General features: G+C 51.5%; 1 long non-coding RNA gene across 1 annotated transcript; it reads right to left on the bottom strand.

Annotated features, from left to right (window-relative positions):
• Positions 1-435: 435 nt before the first annotated feature.
• Positions 436-3389, bottom strand: LOC146756520 (uncharacterized). The gene is made up of 3 exons (XR_014937379.1): positions 2768-3389; positions 2343-2466; positions 436-1434 (listed from the first exon to the last, which is right to left on the bottom strand). It is a non-coding gene; the product is annotated as an uncharacterized LOC146756520 (long non-coding RNA).
• Positions 3390-13384: the final 9995 nt, after the last annotated feature.

The raw sequence follows: 13384 nt of genomic DNA, 5'->3' as shown, positions 1-13384 counted from the left end.
ATGTCCTGGGAGACAGTACCAGATGCCTTGCTGAAATCATGGTAAACTACATCCACCGCCCTATCCAAAACTATCTTGCAGGTTCTTAGTTCTTTACCACTGTTTCCTTTCCCACGCCTTACAACTACAAGCAGCTAGAACAATGTTCTCTGAAGATATCCAGGACAGAAGAGTCCCGGTAGATCAGTATCAAGCCCAGCTCACGGGAGGCCAATGGCCACTGTTTCCTGCCTGATAAACGCAGATCTCTGGCAGCATTCAATTGTCTTCCCTGTACAACCACCCAGCCCCCCTCGTCGTCATCAAAACCAGTATCATTTTAAAGTCAATGAATCTTGCCTGTAAAAGCACATCTAGCCTCCTACAGAAATTCATTGCTTTGGGGGACTGAAATTGAGAACACATCTGTAGGCAAACACTCCCATCAGCTTCCATATGTCTGAATGTGCAGCCCCTCCTCATGCAGTGACCCTCCTTCCACAATTGCAGACGGTTTCATTCCCCACAGCAACTTCACAGTGGCAGAAGGGACAGACAGCTCCCTGTAACCAGAAGGAAACAACAAAGGAAAATAAAGGGACGCCCGCAACCTCTCCAGCCTGTCCCGGTCCCTCTGGTTGGCTTCCCTCCCCTACAATATATTGACTGCACTGCTCAGTTTGTATCGTCTGCAAACCTGCCATCATCTATGTCACTGACGAAGGAAGATGCTGAAGAGCAACGGTTTATATGGGTTAATACCTTGGGAGCCCCTCTCTTCAAGGAGCTAGTTCTGCAAGTCTGAGTCCCACAAAGGGTGGTCTCCATAGACGTTCAAATTCGTGCTGCACAACCCTACTTAATTTTCTGTATTCATTTCTGTATTGATCTCATGTGGATCAAAATAACACAGTCAGTATCTGCAACGAGTCTAGGCCGAGCAAAACTTTTGATGGAGGGAGCAAAGAGATCAAGACAAGATGATGTAGTGCAATGCAGTCAAAGCAGCTGGCCAAGCAAAAGCTATGTGCATGCATTTCCAAGCTGAGCACGCACCTGGAGCTGGGACTGTATCACTCATTGTCAGAAGAATTCCTGAGTACCCTCATAAAGAAAGCTATACACCAGTGTGACTGGAGTCCATTTACACCAATTAGACCTCTTTACATTTTAATAAGCACCATTTACTACTCCAAAGTTGCACTTCCCTTTGCCTTTCCATCTGAAGGGCTTTGAAAAAGTCTCTGAAATAGAAATTCTGTGATTGCTGTAATACACTTGGGTAGGTATCTGGACTTCCATCTTGAGACATCCAGCGCCTTTTACAGAAATAAAGAATACTCAAGGACTTACGCCACCAAATTCCAACTCAGTTTTACACCACTGGTTTTTGATCTGATAGGCAGGAGACAGCGAAAGGCAGCTGCTCAGCAATCCCAGGAAGACAGCTGGGCTCTAGGGAGACAAGAAGGGCAGTAAGGTGACAAACAAAGTGATTATAAGGTTTTATTTAACAGCTCTGTATGGGACGATTCAACTACTTCAAGCTCCAGCAAGCTGCTAGAGACTGATAAAGCAAGACACCTCAGCGACCTCAAAAGCTGACAGCCTTTCAAAAGATAAACCGAACATACCATCTCAAAAAGCATACAATCAATCCATAGAAATTAATCCAGCAAGCAGTCCTATGGTCAAATTGTGTGCTGCCAGTAAAGCCTTTTCATGAGCATTAAGAACATTTCTGGTTAGAGAGTTATCACAACATGGGCAGAAAATACCTAGGAGAATAGGAAAAAGAAAAAAGCAACCTACCCTTACCCTTACCCTACCCTTATCCAACTCCTCTCCCACATTTAGAATTGAAACAAGTTCAAATGCCATAAAAAATTGGGGGAATAAAACCATCTGGTATTTCCCAGGCAAACCACCAAGACCACAGAACCACAGAATAGCCCAAGTTGTAAAGGAACCACGAGGATTATCAAGTCCAACCCGATGCTCCAGGAAGGACAACCTAAACTCAAACGGCCTTTAAGCTGCAGCAGCTCAGGGCCAGGCCCACAGCCTCAGGGAGCATGTTCCATGACCGCTGGTATCAGACACAGCAAGCACAGGGAGCAGGCAGGTAGGCACAGCAAAGCAGCAAGCAAAGCCCAATTTCTCAGAGGGGGCCTGCTAACAGGAAGACCAGACACTGTCCTCCCAAAAAAACTCCACCATTTTGACAGCCAAAACAGAAACTACATTTTCGGTTCTCATGACTCTTCCCTGTGCTCCCAAATAAATAGTTTCGTGACATCCTCTATCACACTGCAACTGCTCAGAAGTAATAATCAAAATTATATCACTCATAAGAAACTCACTTTTGCATGGTGGTAACGAGAGTCCATTCCCATTGTGTCCCTCCGTGTTATGAACACTGCAATTGGCCTTCTGACAGCCTCCTGAATGAATCCACCAAAAGCAAGGAAGCACCCTGCCCTTACTCTGAAGAGAGAAAGAAAGCAAGGTTCATGGAAACAGGCACACAAGGCTCGCAACCAGACACGGTGCTCCAGGCTCCTGATCATGCCAGAGATAGGACTACCACAGTGCCAGAACATGATTTACCACTAAAGGAAACATCTGGGAGCACAATCACAACTTCAGCACAAGCTGTAACGGCTCAGCATATTTAGCTTTCGTATCATACAGCTGGAGAACGAGATACTCCCAAGCATCAGTCAGCAAGCACTCGGATGAGCCAGCCCTTTGGTTTTAATGATGACTGCCACCTTTGACACCTTACCAGAAGATACTTCCATTTATTAGCCTGGACTTCGTTTCTTCCATCAGCAGCTGCTCCTAAACTGCCCTTGATTCATACAGCGATACCATCGACTTCTAGCACGAGCTGACCTGCAAGACAGAGAAAAGAAAGCAGGATGACAACAAACACAGACGTAGCATCCTTTAATTATCTTGAACAACAGCAACAACAAAAACAGGAGATAAGTGCTGCTGTGGATGCACCCCAGTTTATAAAGAAATGGAAAACCAGCCCGGCCTCAGCAGCCCTTATGTATTTCTTACGCATCTGATTAAGCTGACTGCAGTTCGAACCAGGAGAATTTACAGTCTCTTGCAAATGACACCCGTGAAGCAGATCATGATGCAGCAAAAGAAAAAAGCAAAACAAAGAAAAATAAAGAAAGAAAAAAAAAAAAGCAAGCCAAAGACCAGGGAATCAAAGTTAAAAAACAACAACAATACAAACAACAAAAAACAAGCACACAAAACAGATTAAAAAAAAAAAAAAAAAAAGGAAATCCATAACATACGTAACAGCAGAAAGATAGGCGCAACAGGAATATATCGCAAAAGTAAAAAAAAGAAAGAATGGCTCACCCACCACTGAGGATGGAAGTGCACAGAACAAACTCCACAGAGGAGAAATCATCAGAAAGAGATCCCACCCAGAGGCAGACTGGGACAGTCAACCTACTGCCCCACAACTGCCACTTCCCACCCAGCAATTGCCACCCCCCGCCCCACAAGTGCCTCCTCCCACCCCACAAGTGCCAACCCTTACCCCACAAGTGCCAACTCCTGCCCCACATAATCCACCAACCGCCCCACAAGTGTCACCTCTCAACCCACAAGTGCCACATCCCGCCACACAAGTGCCACCTCCTGCCAAACTAGTGCAACCTCCTGCCCCACAAGTGCCTTATCTCGCCAGACAATTTACAGCTCCTGCCCCACAAGTGCTACATCCTGCACCACAACTTCAACCTCCTGCCCCACAAGTGCCACGTTCTGCCCCACAAGTGTAGGCTCCAGCCCCACAACTGCCAATTCCTGCCCCACATGTGCCAGCTCATGCTTCACAAGTGCCAGCTCCTGCACCACATCATCCACTTCCTGCCCACAAGTGCCAATTCCTGCCCCACAAGTGCCAGTTCATGCCCCACAAGTGCCAGCTCCTGCCCCACAAGTGCCACATCCTGCCCCACAAGTGCCACATCCTTCACCACAGGTACCCCATCCCACCCAACAAGTTTCAATTCCTGCCATACAAGTGCCACCTCCTTCCCCACAGGTGCCACCTCCTGCCCCACAAGTGCCACCTCCTGCCCCACAAGTGCCACCTCCCACCAAACAACTGACACCTCCTGCCCACAAGTGTCACCTCCTGCCCAACAAGTTCCACCTCTTGACCTACAAGTGCCACCTCCTGCCCCATAAGTTTCACCTCTCGCCCAACAAATGCCACCACCTCCCCCAAAAGCGCCACCTCCTGCCCCACAACTTCCACCTCCTGCCCCACAACATCCACCTCCCACGCACAAGTGCAACCTACCGCCCCACAACTTCCACCTCCTGCCCCACAAGTGCCACCTCCTGCCCCGCCAGTTCCACCTGTCACCCTGCAAGTCCAGCTCCTGCCCCACAAGTGCCAGCTCATGCTTCACAAGTGCCAGCTCCTGCCCCACATCATCAACTTCCTGCCCCACAAGTGCCACCTCCAACCCCACAAAGACAGCCTCCTGCCCCACATCATCCACCTCCTGCCCCACAAGTGCCAATTCCTGCCCCACTATTGCCAGCACCTGCCCCACAAGTGCCACCTCTTGCCCAACAGGTACCACCTCCTGCTCCACATCATCCACCTCCTCCCCCACAAGTGACAATACTTATTCCACAAGTGCCACCTCCCGCCACACAAATGCCAAATCCTGCCCTGCAACTTCCACCTCCTGCTCCACAAGTGCCAATTCCTGCCCCACAAGTGCCAGCTCATGCTTCACAAGTGCCAGCTCCTGCCCCACATCATTCACTTCCTGCTCACATTTGCCACCTCCTGTCCGACAAAGACCACCTCCTGCCCCACAACGACCACCTCCTGCCCCACATCATCCAACCCCTGCACCACAAGTGCCACATTTGTCCACAGCACTGCCACCTCCCCCCCCAAAATAATCCACCTCCTGCCCAACAAGTGTCACTGACCGACCAACTTCCTCCTCCTGACACACAAGTGCAACCTCCTGCCCCACAAGTGCCAGCTCCTGCCCCAGAAGTGTCAACTCATGCTCCACAAATGCCACCTCCTGCTCCACAAGTTCCACCTCTTGCCCCACAAGTGCCAAATACTTCCCCACAACTTCCACCTTCTGCCCCACTAGTGCCAACTCCAATTCCACAAGTGCCACCTCCAGCCCTACAACTGCCACTTCCAGCCCCACAAGTGCCACCTCCCGCCCAACAACTTCAACATCCCACCACACAAGTGCCAACTCCTGCCCGTGTGCCACATCCTGCCCCACAAGTGCCAACTCCTGCCGCACAACTGACAATTCCAGCCCCAAAAGTGACAGCTCATACTTCACAATTGCCAGCTCCTGCCCCACATCATCCACCTTCTGCCCAACAAGTGCCACCTTCTGCCCCACAAGTGCCACCTCCCGCCCCACAAGTGCCACATCCCGCCCAACAATTGTGGCCACATGACAAACAAGTTCCACTTTCGCCCCACAAGTGCCACCTCCTGCCCAACAAGTGCCATTTCTTACCCCACAGGTTCCAAATCCTACCCCACTGGTGCCATTTCCTGCCCCACAAGTGCCATTTCCCCCCCCACATGTGCCAACTCCTGCCCCAAAAGTGCCAATTCCTGCTTCACAAGTGCCAGCTCATGCTTCACAAATGCCAGCTCATGCCCCACATCATCAACTTCCTGCCCCACAAGTGCCACCTCTAACCCCACAAAGACAGCCTCCTGCCCTACATCATCCACCTCCTGCCCCACATCATCCACCTCCTCCCCCACAAGTGACAATACCTGTTAGACAAGTGCAACCTCAAGCCCCACAACTTCAACATCCCGCCACACAAGTGCCGACTCCTGGCAACGTGTGCCACATCCTGCCCCACAAGTGCCAACTCCTGCCCCACATCGTCCACCTCCCATCCAACAAGTGCCACCTCCTGCCCCACAAGTGCCAATTCCTGCCCCACATGTGCCACCTCCTGCTCCACAAGTGCCAGCTCCTGCCCCTCATCATCCACCTCCTGCCCCACAAGTGCCACCTCCTGACCCACAACATCAATCTCCAGCCCCACAAGAGCCGCCTCCTGCCCGACAAGTTACACCTGCTACAAGTTCCACAAGTGCCACCTCCCTGCTCACGAGTGCCACCTCCCGCCCCACATGTACCACCTCCTGCATCACAACTTCCACCTCCCGCCCCACATGTACCACCTCCTGCATCACAACTTCCACCTCCCGCCCCACATGTACCACCTCCTGCATCACAACTTACACCTCCCGCCCCACATGTACCACCTCCTGCATCACAACTTCCACCTCCCGCCCCACATGTACCACCTCCTGCATCACAACTTCCACCTCCCGCCCCACAAGTTCCACCTCCTCCCCACAAGTGCCACCTCCCGCCAAACATGTACCACCTCCTGCATCACAACTTACACCTCCCACCCCCAGAATGCCACATCCTGCCCCACAAGTGCCACCTCATGCCTCACAAGTGCCACCTCCAGCCCCACAAGTGCCACCTCCCGCCCCACAAGTGCCACCTCCCACGCACAAGTGCCACATCCTGCCCCACAAGTGCCACCTCCCACGCACAAGTGCCACATCCTGCCCCACAAGTGCCACCTCCCATGCACAAGTGCCACTACCTGCCCCACAAGTGCCAACTCGTGCCCCACAACTGCCAACTCCTGCCCCACAAGTTCTATGTGCCTCTGTGGGGTCTCTTATGGGTATCTCTGGACCCAAATGTATTCCAATGGGTACCTATGGGTTTCAATGTGGTCCCTATGTGCCTCTATGGGGTCTCTTATGGGTCTCAGCAGTGTCACTATGTGTCTCTATGGGTCTCACTGTCCCCCACCTTAATCCATGTGATCCCTATGTGTCCCAATGTCCCCCTATGGGTCACTATGTGTCCCTATGTGTCCCAATGTCCCCCCTATGGGTTGCTATGTGCCACTATGGGGTCTCTATGGGGTCTCATGGATATCTCTGGGCCCAAATGTCTTCTTATGGGTGACTATGGGTTTCAATGCAGTCCCTATGTGCCTCTATGGGGTCTCTTATGGGTCTCAGCGAGGTCCCTATGTGTCTCTATGGGTCTCACTGTCCCCCACTGAAATCCATGGGGTCCCTATGTGTCCCAATGTCCCCCTATTGGTCCCAGTGTCAGCCTATGTGTCACAATGTGTCCCTATGTGTCCCAATGTCCCTCCTATGTGTTGCTAAGTCTCTCCATGGGGTCTCTTATGAGTATCTCTGGGCCAAAATATCTACCTATTGGTATCCATGGGTTACATTAGGTCCCTATGTGCCTCTATGGGGTCTCTTAAGGGTTACAGCGGAGTCCCTATGTGTCTCTATGGGTCTCACTGTACCCCACTATGTTCCATGGGGTCCCTATGTGTCCCAATATACCCCTATGGGTCCCAGTGTCTCCCAATGGGTCACTATGTGTTCCTAAGTGCCGAATGTCCCCCCTATGTGTCTCAATCGCCCCCTTTAAGGTTCCTATGGGGACTCTTATTGGTATCTCTGGGCCCAAATGTCTTCCTATGGGTATCTATGGGTTTCAATGAGGTCCCTATGTGCCTCTATGGGGTCTCTTATGGGTATCAGTGGAGCCCCTATGTTTGTCTACGGGTCTCACTGTTCCCCACTGTAATACATGGGGTACCTCTGTGTCCCAATGTCCACACTATGGGTTGCTATGTACCTCTATGGGGTCTCTATGTGGTCTCTTATTTGTATCTATGGGCTTAAATGTCCTCCTATGGGTATCTATGGGTTTCAATGTGGTCCCTATGTGCCTCTATGGGGTCTCTTATGGGTCTCAGCAGAGTCTCTATGTGTCTCTATGGGTATCACTGTCTTCCACTGTAATCCATATTGTCCCTATGTGTCCCAATGTCACCCTATGGGTCACTATGTGTCCCTATGTGTCCCAATGTCCCCCCTATGGGTTGCTATGTGCCTCTATGGGTTCTCTATGGGGCTCTATGGGGTGCCTATATAGCTCTATGGGGTTCTATGGGGCGTTCTGAGGTTTCTATGGGGTGTCTATGGAACGCTATGGTGTGTCTATGTAGCAAAATGAGTTTCTATGGGTGGCTATGGGAGCTCTATGGGGCACAATGGGTTGCCTACGGGGCTCTATGGGATGTCTATGGGGCTCTATGGCGCGGCTATATGTCCTTCTGTGGTGTCTATGTGGCACTATGTTGTGCTATGGGGTGCTGTGAGGCACTATGGGGTGCTATGAGGCTCTATGGAGCAGTATAGGGTGTCTATGGGTCCCTATGTGGTGCAATGGGGCGCTGTGGGGCACAAGGGAGTGTCTATGAGGCTCCATGGGCTGCTATGTTGCACTATGGAGTAGCTATGGGGTGCTATGGGGTCTCTTTGGGCCCCTATGAGTCACTATGGGGTGTCTATGGGGCTCTATGGGGTATCTTTGTGTTCCTATGGGGCGCTATGGGTGACTATGGGGTCGCTATGGGTTTCTTTGAGGCACTATGGGGCACTATGGGGTCTCTATGGGTCTCAATTTATCCTTATGGCTCCCAATGACTGTCTATGGGTCTCTATGTGTCCCTATGGGTCCCAGTGTCTCTCTATGTGTTCCTATGGGTCCCAGTGTCTCTCTATGGGTCCCAATGTTTTCCTCTGGATCTCTATGGGTCCCTATGGATCCCAGTGTCTCTCTATGTCCCCCTGTCTAGGTGGTAACTATACAGATGGTAACAAAGATGGTAACAAATGTACAGAGGTTCTAAGCGAGAGAGAAACTCACCAGTGGTGATGCCTTCGCTGAGGAAGCTGGGGCGGTCTTCACTGCAGAGCGATGTCCAAGAGATGCTGCCTCACAGAATCACAGAATTCTCAAGGTTGGAAAAGGGCTGCCAGCTTTTGTAGGAGAATAGCATGGGAGACAGTTGTGAAGGCTTTGCTGAAGTCCAAGTAGAGCACATCAACAGCCTTTCTTTCTTTCCTTCATCCATCAGATGGGTCACAGGATCGTAGAAGGAGATCAGATTGGTCAAGCAGGAGCTGCCCTTCACGAACCCATGCTGGCTAGGTCTGATCTCCTGCTCATCCCACACCTGCTGCATCTGTCATCTCCCTCAAGACAATTCGTTCCATTCCCTTCCCTGGCACCGAGGTCAGGCTAACAGGCCTGGAGTTGCCCGGATCCTCCTGACAACCTTGCTTGGAAATGGGAGTCACGTTGGCAAGCCTCCAGTCTTCTGGGACCTCACCCGGTAACAGGGAGCTCGGAAAGATAATGGAAAGCGGCTCGAGTGAGGGTCAGCCCTTAAATGAGGTCTCAGAGGAGGTGGAGTCGAGCTCCAGCCCTCCCGGGAGCACAGCTCCATTACTCTCACCTGTGCTCCCGCAGCTGACCCCACACTTGCCTCAGCTGATTAATCAGAGGTTCAGGCTGTGATTACCAATCTCCCACACAGCCCCTATGGGTCCCAATGTTTCCCTATGGGTCTCTAGCTGTCCCTATAGGTCTCTATGGGGTTATTATGCCTCTAAATGGGTCCCTATGTGTCTCTATGTCTCTCTATGGGGTCCCTATGTGTCCCAATGTCCCCCTATGGATCTCTATGTATCCATATGGGTCCCAGTGACTCCCTTTGGGTCACTAATGAGTCACTATGTGTCCCAACGTCTCCCCTATGGGTTGCTATGTGCCTCTGTGGGGTCTCTTATGGGTATCTCTGGACCCAAATGTATTCCTATGGGTACCTATGGGTTTCAATGTGGTCCCTATGTGCCTCTATGGGGTCTCTTATGGGTCTCAGCAGTGTCCCTATGTGTCTCTATGGGTCTCACTGTCCCCCACTGAAATCCATGGGATCCCTATGTGTCCCTTTGTGTCCCAATGTCCCCCCTATGGGTTGCTATGTGCCACTATGGGGTCTCTATGGGGTCTCATGGATATCTCTGGGCCCAAACGTCTTCCTATGGGTATCTATGGGTTTCAATGCAGTCCCTATGTGCCTTTATGTGGTCTCTTATGGGTCTCAGCGAGGTCCCTATGTGTCTCTCTGGGTCTCACTGTCCCCCACTGAAATCCATGGGGTCCCTATGTGTCCCAATGTCCCCCTATTGGTCCCAGTGTCAGCCTATGGGTCACAATGTGTCCCTATGTTTCCCAATGTCCCTCTTATGTGTTGCTAAGTGTCTCCATGTGGTCTCTTATGAGTATCTCTGGGCCAAAATATCTACCTATTGGTATCCATAGGTTACATTAGGTCCCTATGTGCCTCTATGGGGTCTCTTAAGGGTTACAGCGGAGTCCCTATGTGTCTCTATGGGTCTCACTGTTCCCCACTGTAATCCATGGGGTCCCTCTGTGTCCCAATGTCCACACTATGGGTTGCTATGTTCCTCTATGGGGTCTCTATGTGGTATCTTATGGGTATCTCTGGGCCCAAATGTCCTCATATGGGTATCTATGGGTTTCAATGTGGTCCCTATGTGCCTCTATGGGTCCCACTGTCCCCCACCATAATCCATGGGGTTTCTATGTGTCCCAATGTCCCCCTATGGGTCCCAGTGTCTCCCTATGGGTCACTATGTGTCCCTATGTGTCCCAATATCCCCCCTATGGGTAGCTATGTGCCTCTATGGGGTCTCTTATTTGTATCTATGGGCTTAAATGTCCTCCTATGGGTATCTATGGGTTTCAATGTGGTCCCTATGTGCCTCTATGGGGTCTCTTATGGGTCTCAGCAGAGTCTCTATGTGTCTCTACGGGTATCACTGTCCCCCACTGTAATCCATGGTGTCCCTATGTGTCCCAATGTCACCCTATGGGTCCCAGTGTCTCCCTAAGGGTCACTATGTGTCCCTATGTGTCCCAATGTCCCCCCTATGGGTTGCTATGTGCCTCTATGGGTTCTCTATGGGGCGCTATGGGGTGGCTATGGAGCTCTATGGATTTCTATGGGGCGTACTGAGGTTTCTATGGGGTGTCTATTGAACGCTATGGTGTGTCTATGTGGCAAAATGAGTTTCTATGGGTGGCTATGGGAGCTCTATGGGGCACAATGGGTTGCCTACGGGGCTCTATGGGATGTCTATGGGGCTCTATGGCGCGGCTTTATGTCCTTCTGTGGTGTCTATGTGGCACTATGTTGTGCTATGGGGTGCTGTGAGGCACTATGGGGTGCTATGGGGCTCTATGGAGCAGTATAGGGTGTCTATGGGTCCCTATGTGGTGCAATGGGGCGCTGTGGGGCACAAGGGAGTGTCTATGAGGCTCCATGGGCTGCTATGGGGCACTGTGGAGTAGCTATGGGATGATTTGGGGTCTCTTTGTGCCCCTATGGGGCGCTATGGGTCACTATGTGGTGTCTATGGGGCTCTATGGGGTGGCTATGCGGTGCTGTAGGGTGGCTATGGGGTGCTTTGGGGTATCCTTGGGTTCCTATGGGGCGCTATGGGTGACTATGGGGTGCTATGGTTTGCTATGGGGCTCTATGCGGAAGAATGGGGTCTCTATGGGGCGCTATGGAGTCATTATGGGGCTCTATGGGGAGTCTATGGGGTGTCTTTGGGGATCTATGGGTTGTCTGTGGGGCTCTATGGGGTCTGCATGGGGTCTGTATGGGGTTCAGTGGGTCTCTATGGGGCTCTATGGGGTGTCTACAGGCACTATGGGGCGATATGGGGTGTCTATGTGGTTCAATTGGGCTCTATGGTGTGGCTGTAGGGCCTTATGTGGTGTCTATGGGGCACTGTGGGCTGCTATGGGGTGCTGTGGGGCACAATGGAGTGTCTATGAGGCTCCATGGGCTGCTCAGGGGCACTATGGAGTAGCTATGGGGTGCTATGGGGTTTTTTTGGGCCCCTATGGGTCACTATGGGGTGTCTATGGGGCTCTATGGGGTATCTTTGTGTTCCTATGGGGCGCTATGGGTGACTATGGGGTCACTATGGGTTTCTTTGAGGCACTATGGGGCACTATGGGGTCTCTATGGGTCTCAATTTATCCTTATGGCTCCCAATGACTGTCTATGGGTCTCTATGTGTCCCTATGGGTCCCAGTGTCTCTCTATGGGTCCCAATGTCTTCCTCTGGATCTCTATGGGTCCCTATGGGTCCCAGTGTCTCTCTATGTCCCCCTGTCTAGGTGGTAACTATACAGATGGTAACAAAGATGGTAACAAATGTACAGAGGTTCTAAGCGAGAGAGAAACTCACCAGTGGTGATGCCTTCGCTGAGGAAGCTGGGGCGGTCTTCACTGCAGAGCGATGTCCAAGAGATGCTGCCTCACAGAATCACAGAATTCTCAAGGTTGGAAAAGGGCTGCCAGCTTTTGTAGGAGAATAGCATGGGAGACAGTTGTGAAGGCTTTGCTGAAGTCCAAGTAGAGCACATCAACAGCCTTTCTTTCTTTCCTTCATCCATCAGATGGGTCACAGGATCGTAGAAGGAGATCAGATTGGTCAAGCAGGAGCTGCCCTTCACGAACCCATGCTGGCTAGGTCTGATCTCCTGCTCATCCCACACCTGCTGCATCTGTCATCTCCCTCAAGACAATTCGTTCCATTCCCTTCCCTGGCACCGAGGTCAGGCTAACAGGCCTGGAGTTGCCCGGATCCTCCTGACAACCTTGCTTGGAAATGGGAGTCACGTTGGCAAGCCTCCAGTCTTCTGGGACCTCACCCGGTAACAGGGAGCTCGGAAAGATAATGGAAAGCGGCTCGAGTGAGGGTCAGCCCTTAAATGAGGTCTCAGAGGAGGTGGAGTCGAGCTCCAGCCCTCCCGGGAGCACAGCTCCATTACTCTCACCTGTGCTCCCGCAGCTGACCCCACACTTGCCTCAGCTGATTAATCAGAGGTTCAGGCTGTGATTACCAATCTCCCACACAGCCCCTATGGGTCCCAATGTTTCCCTATGGGTCTCTAGCTGTCCCTATAGGTTTCTATGGTGTTATTATGACTCTAAATGGGTCCCTATGTGTCTCTATGTCTCTCTATGGGGTCCCAATGTGTCCCACTGTCCCCCTATGGATCTCTATGTATCCATATGGGTCCCAGTGACTCCCTTTGGGTCACTAATGAGTCACTATGTGTCCCAACGTCTCCCCTGTGGGTTGCTATGTGCCTCTGTGGGGTCTCTTATGGGTATCTCTGGACCCAAATGTATTCCTATGGGTACCTATGGGTTTCAATGCAGTCCCTATGTGCCTCTATGGGGTCTCTTATGGGTCTCAGCAGTGTCCCTATGTGTCTCTATGGGTCTCACTGTCCCTCACTGTAATCCATTGGATCCCTATGTGTCCCAATGTCCCCCTATGGGTCACTATGTGTCCCTATGTGTCCCAATGTCCCCCCTATGGGTTGCT

The sequence above is a fragment of the Coturnix japonica genome, chromosome 26 (genome assembly GCF_054131305.1).
Source record: "Coturnix japonica strain WE chromosome 26, WE-NBRP24, whole genome shotgun sequence".
Lineage (NCBI taxonomy): Eukaryota > Metazoa > Chordata > Aves > Galliformes > Phasianidae > Coturnix > Coturnix japonica.
Note: the sequence above shows the minus strand (reverse complement) of the source record. Positions and strands in the feature narration are given on the sequence as shown.